Genomic DNA, 14751 nt, shown 5'->3' on the forward strand with positions numbered 1-14751 from the left:
CTGCCTACCCTTCTCCCTAATAGAGTGACCAGACAGCAAATGTGAAAAATCAAGACATGGGGTGGGGGGTAATAGGAGCCTATATAAGAAAAAAAAACCCAAAATCGGGAAAGTCCCTATAAAATTGGGACTTCTGGTCACACTAGTCCCTAATCCAATATCTATATACACATAGGAGAAGTCTGTGATGTTGTCTGGCAAGTCTGAGCATGCAGCAGGATGGTGGGGTGAGGGATAACGGTTTGGTTCATCAATCTACAAACAACTGATTGTCACTTTAACCTGCTCCGTGCTGCAGCTAGTGTTACCAGCAGTAGCTGGAACGATCACTGTGTGTGTATTCATAGCAGTGGCTTATTTGAGACATTGGCGGGAAATGTCTCTGAAGAGCCACCCAAAGCTCTGGAAGCTGTAGCCTGAAGTCTTAAATATTGAGAAAATCCACAGGCGGGTGGATTGGGCCTGGAAAAATAAAGTTACTGATGTTTTTTTCAAAGGTGCTTAGCACTGATGACTCCCATTAACATCAGTGGCACTGAAAACCAGGCCACGGATTTTCGGATGCCAGGAGCAAACTGGTTCGAGGGGGAGTTTTGCCAGGCTCTGTATGCTAGACTGCGACAGACAGTTTGCAAATAGCCCAGCTATGTGCTATAATAAAGGCATGTTGGCGTCAAATGTAAAGTGTGGCTGTACTCTGAAAAGTGACTGCCACCGTCTTACTCCGCACGCCTTCTGCCTGCTGTGAATTCAGACTCAGCACTGCTGCCTTCGCTGAATAAATTACGGCTCTCTGCCGCTTTGTACCTCAGTTAGCCCTGCCAAGCTAAGAGGGAGGGAGCTGGATTCTATTCAATCCTGCACATCCCAAACAGAACTGCTTAGTAATTACCGAGTATCACGTCAGTCAGATCATGAGCCCCCAGTTCCATAAACCCCTGGAGCCCTGGATTCTGAGGTCACTCCCAATTTTCTTAGTTTCATTTCTTGCACTCCTCACATCCGCTTTCAAATAAAGCATAACCTGGGTTGAACTGTCTTCGACTTTTTCCATAGTCATAAGAAGCCCCAGGAGAAACCCTGGTCTTTTCCACACCCAAGAAAATCATTTCTGTGCCAGTATGTGGCTGTGCATTGTGGATGTCCAAAAGTTATAGAGCAGAGGGCCGTTTCTGCCAGTCAGCATGGCCCAGAGGCGAATCAGACTCCCATGCATGGACTAGAGTATTCAGAACAGAGCAATGGCCCCGATTCTTGGGTTCAGCCAGCGTAGGCTTGTAGCAGGTGGTTCTATGTCACCTTTCCTCTTCCCTGGATCTTGTGGGCCCCCAGTGTAAATTATAGCAACCTGGGGGCTGCTCTAACCTACAGACACATACAGCTGTATCTCTGCTTCCCAGTCCTATGTGGTATTCTTCCTTCACCAAGGAGCTTTGGGGGGTTGATTCTGCAGGGTTCTCTGTGCCTTCTGGCAGGAGCGGAGCACCCTCAAATGCCATTTTGTGGAGCTGGAGTCTGCAAGGTGCTGAGCGCCTCCTGGGAGGGGTTGAGCCCCCTCAGCCCATCCACAGGAGTTGAGGCACAGAGTGCCTACCAGAACCAGCCCCAAAGAGGCATGTTGCAAGAGGCATTTAACTGCAGGACTCCTCCCTAGTTCTCCTAGACTAAAGCAGGAGGGTGTGTGAGTGACGGCTGGAAAGGTTATGCACCCGCAATAAAAGGACTTGCACTTACTTTCCCATCCCAACACACTTCAGATTCTCTGAGAGCTTTTCACTCAGCCAGAATAATGCAGTGCCCTTAACCAACACTGTAGAGAGAAAAAACATCTATGAATCACTTATTATCCCATGACAAATGCTAAATGCCGTTTCCTAGAATAAGTTATTTAGAATCATTTATTTGGACAGAGATAGTGACTTCCTTGGAGCGATTTTTAGACTCAAGATCAAGGGGCATTTTGTGCGTCAACCATTCATAGAACAGGATATTGACATGCAGGTTCCAAACGGGAGGGTTGTACTTAGACCTAGCCGGCTCTTTCTTGTGCACACAGAACTCAGACCTGCCCATGCATTGTACCAAGGTCCCTTAGGTCAGTTGGTGAACAAATCCACCCTTGTATTGTTTTTCTTGGTCCTGCAGCTGATTCAGCTGACAACAGAGCTGCCCAGAGCGCAGGGGCAAGAGGGGCAATTTGTCCCAGGCCCCGGCCCCGCAGGGGCCCTCACGAGTGTTTTTCGGGGCCTCTGGAGCAGGGTCTTTCACTCGCTCTGGGGGCCCCAGAAAACTCTTGTGGGGCCCGGGGCCCCAGAGCTTCCTCCGCTCCCAGTCTTTGCTGGTGGGGGGGGGTCCTCTCGCTCCGGAGTGGAAGGACCCCCCACCGGCGAATTACTGCCGAAGTGGGATCCGCCGCCGAATTCCAGCTGGGTCTTCGGTGGTAATTCGGTAGCGGGGGGGCCCTTCCATTCCGGAACCCATCACCAAAGTGCCCTGGAGACCCGCAGCGGGTCCTGGAACGGAAGGGCCCCCCACCGCCGAATTACTGCCAAAGTGGGGGCCCCCCACCGCCTAAGACCCCAGGCCCCCGGAATCCTCTGGGTGGCCCTGGCTGACAAAACACATTTGACTAGGGTCCCTTATGAAATGAGGAACTCAAAGAGAACAAAGGCACAGACAGAAGGGTAGATTCAACTGTGATTTGGGGACATTGCATCCACTGGATCCCCAGGGCAGCTGGGGACTAACTTGATCCTCACTGAAACCAGGGCTGGCTCTAGCTTTTTTGCCACCCCAAGCGGTGAAGAGGGGGGAAAAAAAAGAAGAAGCCGCGATCGACAGCACTTAAGTGGCTGCTCTACCATGCCGCTTCATTCTTCGGTGGTAATTCAGCAGCTGGTCCTTCCCTCTGGAGGGACTGAGGGACCCGCCACTGAAGACCTGGATGTGCCGCCCCCTTCCATTGGCCGCCTGAAGCACCTGCTTCCTGCGCTGGTGCCTGGAACTGGCCCTGCCTGCAACTTACAGCTACCTCAGCACTGTTGTGACCTGCACCAGGCTGCAAGAGTGTCTCAATGAATTTAGTGCTGAAGAAAGGTGCGGCATTCACGGCCCTGGAACAGGAATCCTCTGTTTGATCATGGAATGGGTACAGTCCGGGTGGCAGCAGTCTGAGTTCCCCCCAAAGCTGCCCTCCAACTAGGCTTCTTATCACTGTGGAGTGACTAAGCAGCCACAGGGAAGTTGAGTCTCCATTGCCCATTCCACCGCCGGGGAAATCTCTACTGAATTTGCCAATAAGAAGACCAGTTCATGCCAACTGGGAGGGTGACTGCAGGAGCGTGGGTGGATGTCCGTGACCTCTCCTCCACATGCCCCTTTATCCAGGGCTCACCCTCTTGACTCACTGAACAGCCAGCCAAGATTACACCAGACAGGATGCAAACCATGGTTTGTCTTCAGGTTCACACAATGGGGGCCTCTTTCCCCATTTAGGCCCTGGGACTGTGGCACATCCACCATGGAGAAGAAAAGCCTGTTCCTCAACCTCAGCCAAGCCCTGCAGCTGGCAACATTATTCTGGGGCGCAGTCCATTTGATTCCAAGCCAGGCTTCCATCACTGATGGTGCGTCAACCCTCTTTCCTGCAGCTGCTTCAGTCACTGCCTAGGTCATCTGGTTAGCCACAGGGACAAAGCAGAATGGAGAAGCATCCAGCTGCCTAATGACTACTCCAGAAGCCACCCGCTCCCTACAGCCCCTGGTGCAGCCGTGTCACCGAGCTAAAACCGTCATTCAGATCCAGCCGTAGTACTGGGACAGATGCCTGGGCAGGCTCTTGCTAGAGTCCCAGTGAAATCTGATTTTCATCCTTGGTGCTGAGTTTTACAAAATGTTGAGACATTTCAGTGCTTTCGGTTGAAAAGAGACTCACTCTCCCAAGGTTTTGGGGTCGTAGCTTTACCTCTGGGTTTTCTTGGTTACTCTTCGTGGTTTGTGATTCCCTCCTAGCAGCGCAAACATAATATTCCTTTCCCAGCTGCTCCAGTCCTTTCCTATGTGATCTTCTCCCCACTCAGTGTCCTTAGGCAGGCTGACATTCCTGGATTCCAAGGCCAGAAGGGACCATTGTGATCCTCTAGTGTGACCAGCTGCAGAGCACAGGCCAGAGACCTGCCCCACATTAATCCCTAGAGCAGATCTTCTAGAACAGCGGGTCTTAAACTTCAACAAAAAGTACTCCACGGCCCCAGGAGGGGGGATCGAGGCCTGAGCCCATTCAAGCCCCACTGCCCCGGGTAGGGGGCGGGCAAAGCCCGAGCCTCACCGCTGTGGGCAGACTGGCCAAAGCTGAAGCTCAAGCCAAGGGCTTCAGCCCCAGGCAGAGGCCTGCAACCTGAGCCCTGCTGTCCAGGGCTGAAGCCCTTGGCTTTGGCTTCGGCCCTGGGCCACAGCAAGTCTAAGCCAGCCCTGGCGACCCACTTTGGGGTCCTTCCGACCCACAGCTTGAGAACTGCTGGTCTAGAAAAACATTCAGTCTTCATTTCAAAATTGTCAATGACGCAGAATCCACCTTGACGCTTGGTAAATTTTTCCAAGGATTAATTTACCCTCGCTGCCAAAAATGTGCACCTTATTTCTAGTCTGAATTCATCTAGCTTCAACTTTCAGCCCTCTGATCGTGTTTTACCCTTCTCTGATGGACTGAAGAGCCTATGATTAAATGTTTGTTCCCCATGTAGATACTTACAGATGTAATTCCTTAACCTTCTCTTTGCTAAGATAAAGAGATGGATCTCTTTGAGTCTATCACTACAAGGCAGGTTTTCTCATCTTTTAATCATTCTCGTGACTCTTCTCTGGACCCTCTGCAATTTATCAACCTCCTTTGTGAATTGGGAACAGCAGAACTGGACAAGGTATTCCTCAGCAGTTGCACCAGTGCCAAATACAAAGGTGAAATCACCTCTCCACTCCTAATCAAGATTCCCCAGTTTATGCATCCCAGGATCATATTAGCCTTTTTGGCCACAGTGTCTCACTGGGAGCACATGTTCAGCTGATTATCCACCATGACCCGCACATCTTTGGCATCTTGTAAATTAACTGGGCCTCATTTGTCTACTTCCTCCTTCATGCATTAGCATCACTGAATGGAGCACATGCCCGAGAATGAGGCATTTGCTTTTATGGGCCCTGAAGACCTAGCAGAAAGAGCTCAAAAGCACAGAATTAGGAGATGTGCCCCCGACTGTCTGTATTATGATAACACCTTTAGGCAACCAATCAGCTCAGGGCTCCGGTGTGCTAGACACTGCACAGAGCCACAGACGGCAAGACAGTCCCTGCCCCAAGACAAAGGGTTGGAGACAGGGATAATTCTCATACCCATTGCACAGAAAGGAGCTGAGACCCAGATAACTCTCCCAGGGTCAGCCAGTCGGCTGGTGCGGCGTAGTTGGCATGGTGGGGTGAGGATGTGGAGGTGGCTGCAGAGGCCAAAGGTCACTTTCCAGTTTGGGAGGCAGGGCTCTGGACTGCAGCAGTCAGGCTGCAGTGAGCAGCATGGTCTGGCTGCGGTACTGCTAGAGAGCTGGGTCAGGTTTGATGAAAATCAACATAATCAGTACCTAAATGCCTTATTGAGAAGAACAGCACAGAGTCTGCTGTAGAGCTGGGAACTCTGCCTGGGTGTCCTTACTTCCAGATCACAGACTTAAGCACGGGACCATCCTTCCTCTCCTGACTGCCCCTGGGGAGGAGCGCAAAGTGAGAGAGGGTGAAAAGAATCTTCCCCTTTCTATGCCCAGGTGCTGCTGTGTTGCAGCTGTTATGATTCTTTAAGGCAAGGCCCAGGGGCATTTAGAACCACTGGCTGCACTGGACTTCTAAAATGTGTCTTATGTGTAAGGAGGGGTAGGTTGCGATAAGGGTTTGCTGTCTGTCCCTCATCCGCTTCTGTACCAGCCAGTGCAGCCGAGCCAGAGGAGGGGTGAGGAGCATACACTACGGCCCGTTAAAAAGCCCAACTCAGATGCCAACAGAAGATCGTTTAAACCAACCAAGATATCTTTTTAGCCATGGAGCGAGCACAACATGGCGTTTCCTCCCCACGGAGTTGGATGTTTCTACTAAAACAAGCTGTAGATGTAAGACAGGGGCTCTGATGGGACTTTGTCACGTCTTGTGATGGAAAACTGAAGAAACACATGGAAAGAAGACAAGGTGTGTGTGTGGGGGGGTGTGCATGCGTGTGTGTATTTGTTTTTCCTGGCACTGGTAAAAGGAACAGACCATTTAATGTATAACTTTCATGGACCAGGGACTGTCTCTCACTGTGTTTTAGCACAGTGAGGCCCTGACCAAGGCCTGAGCCTTTAGCACTGCCGTTACACAATTATTATTCCCGACCATTTCAGACCTCAAGCAATAATTCAGCTTGGGAGCAACCAACGGGAGTTCACCTGTGATAGTTCAGTGGCCCCCTTCAGGGAAGGCGGGTCCTCAAGCTGAGTGCTCACATGGCAAAGGGCGCTATTCTAAGAACAGAGGCCAAGGATTAAATGATCCACTGAGACTTCCTCGGGGGCAGGAGGGGGCTGTTTTGGGGACGGGGAAAGAAGGGAGAATTTGTGCTGCTCCTGCCCATGCTGTATCTATTGTGTGGCTGCACAGAGGAGGCCAGGGCAGATGGGGAATGTGATGATGCTCACATGTACTAGATTCACTAATGAGATAGATATGGGGCACAGATGCTGGTTACAATCCAGCTGTTTTTGGTTAGCAGCAGGAGTACTTTGGGCCAGGTCATGAAGTCTTGTTTGCTTCTTTAATACCCCGGGTAATGGCAAAGTTGACTAGCTGAGTAAGTACTTAGTGAAAACTAAGGTTTTTAATTCTGGTTGGTTGCATATCTCCAGCACCTGCCTGCCAAAGGGTCTCTTCGGGGCTTCACAACAAATGCAGGCACGGCTCCACTGCAGTCATCACCGTTACAGCAGCTTTGGCACAAGGGAGATGAAAGTCAGGACCCATCAACCACACAGAATTAAATGCAGAGTCTACAAGCTCACCTTGGGTGACGAGCAGACAATTAAATCCCCTCCAGGACAAAAGATAAAAACGAAAGTGCTGCTCTGTCATAAAACCTGGCTTGGAACCGGATTTCCAGGAGGATTGTTCCTTAGTCCATCTCAGACTCAAGGCAAACAGGCATTCTTCCTAAGACTGGGGTCCTGTGGAGGCAACATTTTGAAGATGGATTTTCAGATGAATAGAGGTAAGTGCAAAGTATCATTCCTCTAGAGCAATAGAGGACTACTCAATAGTGATTGTTAATTGGTAATGATCACTTTCCCTTCTTTCTCCAGTTTAAACTCAGATGGTTTTTGTCCATCTGCTGCTGCTTTTGAATTGACCATCCCCATCTCCCTCCCTGAGGTCTATCTGTTTTCTTTAGGCCAGGGACAAGCAGTCATGCTCGATTACCCTTTCTGATTCCTTTCAGTTCTGCGCTCTCTACCCACTGCCACTTTCCCTCCATAACAACGTACAGAAACAGTCCTATTCAGGCACAGGAGGGTTTGCACCTCACTTTGACCCTGCACCACTAATATTGCTTTAGTTGCAATTGCATAATCATAGGAACATAGTGAAGGGTGGCATTAGCCTTCCTCACCCCCAATCCATTTGTACCTGATCCTAATGGGTGATCCCTGACAAAGCCCTGGCTAGGATGATTTAGCTGGGGATTTGTCCTGCTTTGAGCAGCAGGTTGGACTAGATGACCTCCTGAGGTCCCTTCCAACCCTGAGATTCTATGATTCTATGATCTCAGCTTAGTTCTACAGGGGAAGGTGACAATCCCACAAGGTCCCTGTAAAGAACTATGCCTCGGAGAGAAATTCCTTCCCAACCCCAAAGAGGCAGCATTGTCTAGCAGACTAAGCACAGAACAGAGAGCCAAGAACCCCTGCATTTTACTCCTGCTTCTGCTCCTGATTCACTATGGGCATTACAAAGTTAGGTCGATCTAATCTAGTTGTGTCTGTGTCTACACTCAAATCTGTCTCCCCTCAGTATAAGCTCTCCATGATGCCAACATAGTAACGCCACCTCCCTGAGCGGCACTGAGCCATGGTCCATGTGCTGAGGTCAACCCAGTATGGATGTAGACAATGAGTTAGCTATGTCGACCTAACAGTCCTCCAGCAGCTATCCAACAATGCCCCTCACTGACTGCTCTGGTCATAATTGTGAACTCCACTGCTTAGGGGCCATGGAGACCGGAAACCCCGCCCTCCCATCCACACCTTTAAAACCCCATGAATTTTTGAAATGCCTTTTCCTGATTGTTGATCTTAGCTAGCACCTAGCAGCTCTCCATTGCTGTGTGCAACTGCCCTCGATTACCTTGAGAAAGTCTCTCAAGGGCCGATCGTTCTCTCTCTCTGATCTGACTGACTTTGACTGTCTACGTAGGTCTTATAGAATCATAGAACTGTTGGGATGGAAGGGACTTCAAGAAGTCATCCAGTCCATCCCCTTTTTCACTGAGGCAGGACCAACGAAGCCCCCTCGACCATCCTTGACAGGTGTTTGTCTAACTTGTTCATAAAAACCTCCAATGGTGGCATAGCTGGGTTGTCGAGGTGGTGTCTCCTTGTGGTTTGTCTGGGCACAATTCACCCCATTGCGGGTGCATCATCCCTCACAGATTTGGGGTTGTGCCATAGCTGGAAAGCTACGGGGCCCCCTAAAATCTTACCCTTTCTACGGGGGGTTGAGTCCAAAAAAAAAATCCTGGAAATGATGAACTTCAGAACCAGGCTGATCTGCAGGTGTGTCAGTAGCACCTATACACATCTGCTCTGGGCTTGTCTCTGAGCAGCTAGTCCCTTTCTGTCAGTTTCCCTGGGCCCTGTCAACCCAGATCACCAAATGGTTTGCTCCGACAACGCGCTGTCTAGGATCTCAGGGAGAACCAGGCTTACCTTCATCTTCTCCATCTCGGCATCAATCTGTGAGAGAAGGGGCAGCATCTCGCCCTCGAAGAATGCTCTCAGAGAGGCTGTCACGTACAGAGAAATGGTCGCCAGCAGGACAAAAGCCGAGGCCCGTACATCCGGGTGACCATCAGCAAGGGCAGCCTTTATGTGACTTTGCCGGCTGTCCACGGCAGCGCACAGGCCTCTGCGATCGCTTCTCGGCCTTTTGGCTAAGATCAAGTAGCTCTGCTTTTCTTCCTGGTCAGCCCTCTCTATGGGGATTCCACAGCATCCCTAGCTCACTGGGTCCAGTACTTCATTACCCTAGAGTTAGAAAGCTTTTCCTAATTTCTAACCTAAATCTCCCTTGCTGCGAACTAAGCTGATTCTTCCTTATCTTACCTCAATGGACATGGAGCATGTTTGATCACCATCCTCTTTAGAATAGTTTCTTACATATCTGAAGATTGTTACCATGTCCCCACCCTTGGCCTTCTCTTCTCGGGGCTAAACATGGGTGGATGATGTCACAATGACCTGCAGTCGTCAGACCCAAGGCAGTGAGCTCATCAGCTCTCACAAGCAGGAGCAGCAGATGATCACCAGGAATCCAACGGTGCTGCTGGAACATCAGCAGCTCCTCCAGCAGCTGCAGGGGGGAAGGACATCAGAAAGACCCTCTGCAGCTCATTTGGAAGCTCTTGTCACTCAGCTTGGTCAGCCACCTGGGAACCGATGGTGCAGGAGGTTCTGGCACCCAAAGTCAACAAAGGTCAGTGCCAAGCAACATGTTTGAACTTGAGCTCTCAGAAGAATCATGTGAAGAAGTGGCGGCAGCTGTCCTTCCGGCCTCCTGCATCCAACAGCTGGCCAGCAGCAACTGGAAGGAGAGGTTTTCCGGCATGGAGGCATTTCAGAAGGCTGTGGAAGAAACAGAGAAGAACAAAATGCCCTGCCAGGCCTTGGTGAGGCTGCTGGAGAAGGATCATGGCTGGGAGGAAACCAAACTCCCAGTGATGCAGAAAAAGCTTCACATCATCACCCTGATTGCCCAGAAGGGAAACTTTTCCAGAACGTCAGCTCAGGTCGTCTTGGCCGGTGTGGTGGGGAAGGTGGGCGACGTGATCTGCAGCAGCGACGCCAAAGGAGCCCTGACAGCGATCGCAGAGGCCTGTGCGCTGCCGTGGACAGCCGGCAAAGTCACAACATTGGCTTTCTCCCAGACCCAGCCCAGGACCCAGGCAGAAGCCCTGAACTGGCTGGCGAATGCCATTACAGAGTTTGGCTTCACTGGGATGGAGGTGAAGGCCTTGGTCAGTACCATAAAGGCTGCCCTTGCTGATGGTCACCCGGATGTACGGGCCTCGGCTTTTGTCCTGCTGGCGACCATTTCTCTGTACGTGGGAGCCTCTCTGAGAGCGTTCTTCGAGGGCGAGATGCTGCCCCTTCTCTCACAGATTGATGCCGAGATGGAGAAGATGAAAGGACAGAGCCCACCTGCGCCCACCAGGGGCAGCTCCAAGCACTGTAGGGGGAGCGGGGATCAGGAGAAGGGAGAGGACCCCCAGGACCAGGGCAAGACTGAGGCTGTGGATATCAGCGACAGGATCACCTCAGCGCTGGTGTCGAAGCTGCAGGACAAGAGCTGGAGGATCCAGAAGGAGGGCCTGGATGAGGTGGCGGGTATTCTCAGCAACGCCAGCCTCATCCAGCCGAATGTGGGAGACCTCCCAGCTGCCCTGAGGGCTTGTCTCCAGGACCCCAACACAGTCCTGGTGCAGCAGACCCTGAGAATCTTCCAGCGACTGGCCACCGCCATGGGCCCAAGCATCAAGCAGCACGTGAGGGAGCTGGGCATCCCCCTGGTTGCCATCTTCAGGGACAGCAAGATCAATGTGCGAGCCTCAGCCCTCATGGCTGTAAATGCCTGGGCTGAGCAGATAGGCACAAAGGACTGGCTGGAAGGGGAGGACTCTTCCGAGGAGCTGAGAGAGGAAAACCCTTTCCAAAGGCAAGAGCTGCTGGGCTGGCTGGCTGAGAAGCTGCCTGCTCTCCGTTCTGCCCCCTCAGATCTGCTGCGGGGTGTACCTCACCTCTACGCCTGCCTGGGAGATTGCAATGGCGACGTGAGCAAGGCAGCCCAGGAAGCCCTGCCCTTCTTCTTGATGCACCTCGGATTTGAGGAAATGGCCGAAGCCACTCACCAACTGAAGCCGACTACCAAGGACCACATAATGTCCATGCTGGAGACAGCCAAAGCCAACCCTCCAGCCAAGCCCACTGTTCCTGCTAAGTTGCCTAACAGGCTGCAAAGGGGCACAGCCATCCCGGCCTTCACCTCAGCCTCAGCTACATTCCGCCTGGCATCAGCCTCTTCTTCCCCAACCCCTTCTGGAGACTCAGTGTCCAGCAGTGCCCTGGAGCAGAAGCCTGGACCCAAAGAAGCCACATTAGGAGCGGCTACCCTGAAAGTCAAAGGCTTGCCAGAGGGGGGTAAGGTGCAAATAAAAACCAGTCTGAAGGATGGTGGCAACAAGCTTGGTCCTATTTTTATCACTGTCCCCAAAGGGAAAGAGCAGAGGGCAAAGGACGAGAGAGGGTGGAAGGTGCTGAGGTGGAACTTCACTGCCCCCAGCAACAAGTACGCAGAGCAGTTGAAGGCTCAGATGTGCAGCTGTGTATCCAACTGGCTGCAGGAGGAGATGTTTCACTCCAACTTCCAGCACCACATCAAAGCGTTGGCCATCCTGGTCAAGCACATGGAGAGGGAGAAGGACGGCCTCATCAGCTGCCTGGACCTGATCCTGAAGTGGGTCACCCTGCGGTTCTTTGACAACAACACCTGGGTTCTGACAAAGAGCCTGGAGTATCTCAAGCTGCTGTTCTCCTTGCTGAGCCGGGAGAGATATCAACTGACTGAGCATGAGGCAGCTTCTTTCCTCCCCTACCTGGTCATGAAGATGGGGGAGACAAAAGAGGTTCTCCTCAGGGAGGTGCATGCTGTTTTGAAGAGGGTCTACTTGGTCTATCCAGCCAGGAAGACGTTCAACTTCATCATGGAAGGAGCCAGGTCCAAGAACGCCAAGCAGCAGGCAGAATGCCTCGCTGAGCTGGGATATTTAGTCAAAGCCTATGGCATGGAAGTGTGCCAGCCGAACCCTGGCAAAGCCTTCAAGGTGATATCTGCCTTCATCGGAGACCAAAACAATGCCATCTGCAGTGCTGCCTTGAACATCATAGTGACCGCTCACCACGTGCATGGGGAAGGGGTGCTCAAGCTGATTGGGAATCTGTCAGAGAAACACATGAGGATGCTAGAAGAGAGTATGGAACAGGCAGCCAACAGGCCAGATGCTTCTCTGGACAAACAGGCCACGGAAAGACCGCCACATGCTCTGAGTGCAAGTGCTAATAACAGCATGGGAACAGCAGAGGGCACGCCCTCCAAACCCAGTCACGCCCACAGCACAGGAGCAGACATGGAGACGAGGCAGACAGATCCCCAGGCATTCCAGCTGGATGTAGAGGAGCCTGAGAATGTGCAGGATTATCTCCAGTGCAAGAGTCCCAAACTGGATGGCACCACTCAGCCAGGTGAAATCCCTGAGCCCCAGCCCCATGCTGTCTCCCTGCACCCTAACGGCATGCACAGCAACGTCGCCTCCACCATCAACTTCATTATCCACCACGTGGCCAGTGGCGACGTTGACACCATCATCCAGGCTCTGGCGCAGATCGATGAGATCCTGAAGCAGGAGGACAAGGCAGAAGCCATGTCTGGCCACATCAACCAGTTCCTCATAGCCACCTTGCGGCAGCTCCGGTACATCCACAGGCTGCAGGTGGGGGAGGAGAAACTGGGGAAGGACCAAGTAATTCAGCTGTATGGCTGCATCATTCGCAACATGATGCTGCTGTTCCAGACGGAGAACCTGGCCCGGGAGGCCTCCACTGGGGTGTTGAAGGACCTGTTCCACGGTCTCATCACCTTAATGCTGGATTCTCTGGTGGAGGACCTGGAAGAAGGGCAAGAGGTCATCCAGTCCATCAATCTCCTAATGAAAAAGGTGCTGGAGCAGTCTGACCAGACCAGAATCTTTAGCGCCTTGCTCGCCTTGCTGCAGGATAGCCTCACGGCTGCAGCCGGCCCTCCTAATTTCCCCGAGCTGGTGGCCAAGTGTCTGTGGAGAATCACGCAGCTTCTCCCTCGAACAATCGGCACAGTCAACCTGGACCAGATCCTATTGGACATCCACCTCTTCATGAAGGCGCTACCCCAGGAGAAACTGAAGCAATGCACAAGCCAGTTCCCCCAGATAGCTCTGAAAACTCTACTGCACTCCCTGAGCAGGCTGATGGGGCCTGAGATTCTGGACCACCTCACCATGATACAGAACAAGGGGGAGTCAGAGCTGGAGGCTCACCTGTGCCAGGCGATGAGGCTCTCCACCATGCAGGCTGCCAACAAGACTGATACAGATTCTGGTCAGGGGGTCTGTCATGCAGCCGACAAGGCTATAATGGGCAAAGTCAATGACATGTTAGCAGACATCTTTAAGAAGATTGGCTCCAAAGAGAACACTAGAGAGGGTCTGGAGGAGCTGTATGAATACAAGAAGAAATGCCCCGATGTGGACTTGGAGCCTCTCCTGGAAAACTTCTCTCTCCTCTTCCGCAGCTATGTAAGGCATGGCCTGGCAGTGATGGGCATGGAGCGAGAGGGCAAACAGCACCTTCTGCCTGGCACAGGGATGTCCTTTCAGACTCTGGCTCCCCATCCCGCTTGGACAGCCTCCTCCCCAGAAGAGCATACAAATGGGGATGTGGTGGGGCCATCTCTCTGCCTAGACAGGCTGAAATTGATGAGCCATCAATGTAGCGGCACAAAATCCTGCAGCCAGCTCCCCCGCCCCCGGCGACCTTCAAAGCCCAAAGACCCCCTGGCTCATGTCTCCCCAGACAAGCAGAGCAGCAAACTCCCCCGGTATGTGAAGATCCAGGAGCTAAAATAGTAACCCAGACCTGGCATCCTGCTGAGTTTCTCCGCTGGCTTCGGCACCAACCAGCTCTTTTCTTTCTCTTCCCCATCAGCCACCACACATGCTGGGAACACACAATAAAAAGACAAATATAGAGCAGTTGCCAGTGAATGGCTTGTGGGCCGGGGGCAGCTTTCACTGACTCAACTAGAAGTCTTCCTGGTTTAGAGTGGCCTCATTTAGGCCTTCAGTTAAGCGTGGATTTAGGTGGGGAGGTAGGAAGGGGACAGTAAGCAGGAGAGCTGGGGGCACACAGCAGTAAGGAACAAGGGGGGAATGCTGTTCTCAGGGCACCAAGGTTTTCGCTCCCCACAACGTGAGCAGATTCTAACAGCTGCTCTGACTTGCTGATTTTTTGCTTAGTTTTTTATGACAGTAAATAGCAGGAGCACAGCAGATAGCCATTACAATCGAGTGCATCCCTAGAGAGACAGACCAACCTGTAACTGACAGGGTAACTTGGAAGGAACTTCCCCTATAGGCGAGGTTGTTCCATAACTGCGTTCTAGGGGGAGGTTCCAGATGGACTTCTGAAGCTGCTGGGAGTGGTTACTGATTTCTAGTCTCTTGAGAAGCTCTCAGGAAGGTTCCAGGCAAAATGGTGCCTTGATTTACATGGCCCTGCAGAATTTCATACCCACACATGTTTGCCTTTGGGTTGTGCGGGCAGAGAGTCAGGGCTGGACTGGGCTTTGTGAGTCAACCCGATCAAAGGCTCCGTTCAA

General features: G+C 52.0%; 1 pseudogene; it reads left to right on the forward strand.

Annotated features, from left to right (window-relative positions):
- Positions 1-8940: 8940 nt before the first annotated feature.
- Positions 8941-13999, forward strand: LOC116823039 (cytoskeleton-associated protein 5 pseudogene; annotated as a pseudogene).
- The last annotated feature ends 752 nt before the right edge of the window (positions 14000-14751 follow it).

The sequence above is a fragment of the Chelonoidis abingdonii genome, chromosome 8, assembly GCF_003597395.2.
Source record: "Chelonoidis abingdonii isolate Lonesome George chromosome 8, CheloAbing_2.0, whole genome shotgun sequence".
NCBI classification, from domain to species: Eukaryota; Metazoa; Chordata; order Testudines; family Testudinidae; genus Chelonoidis; species Chelonoidis abingdonii.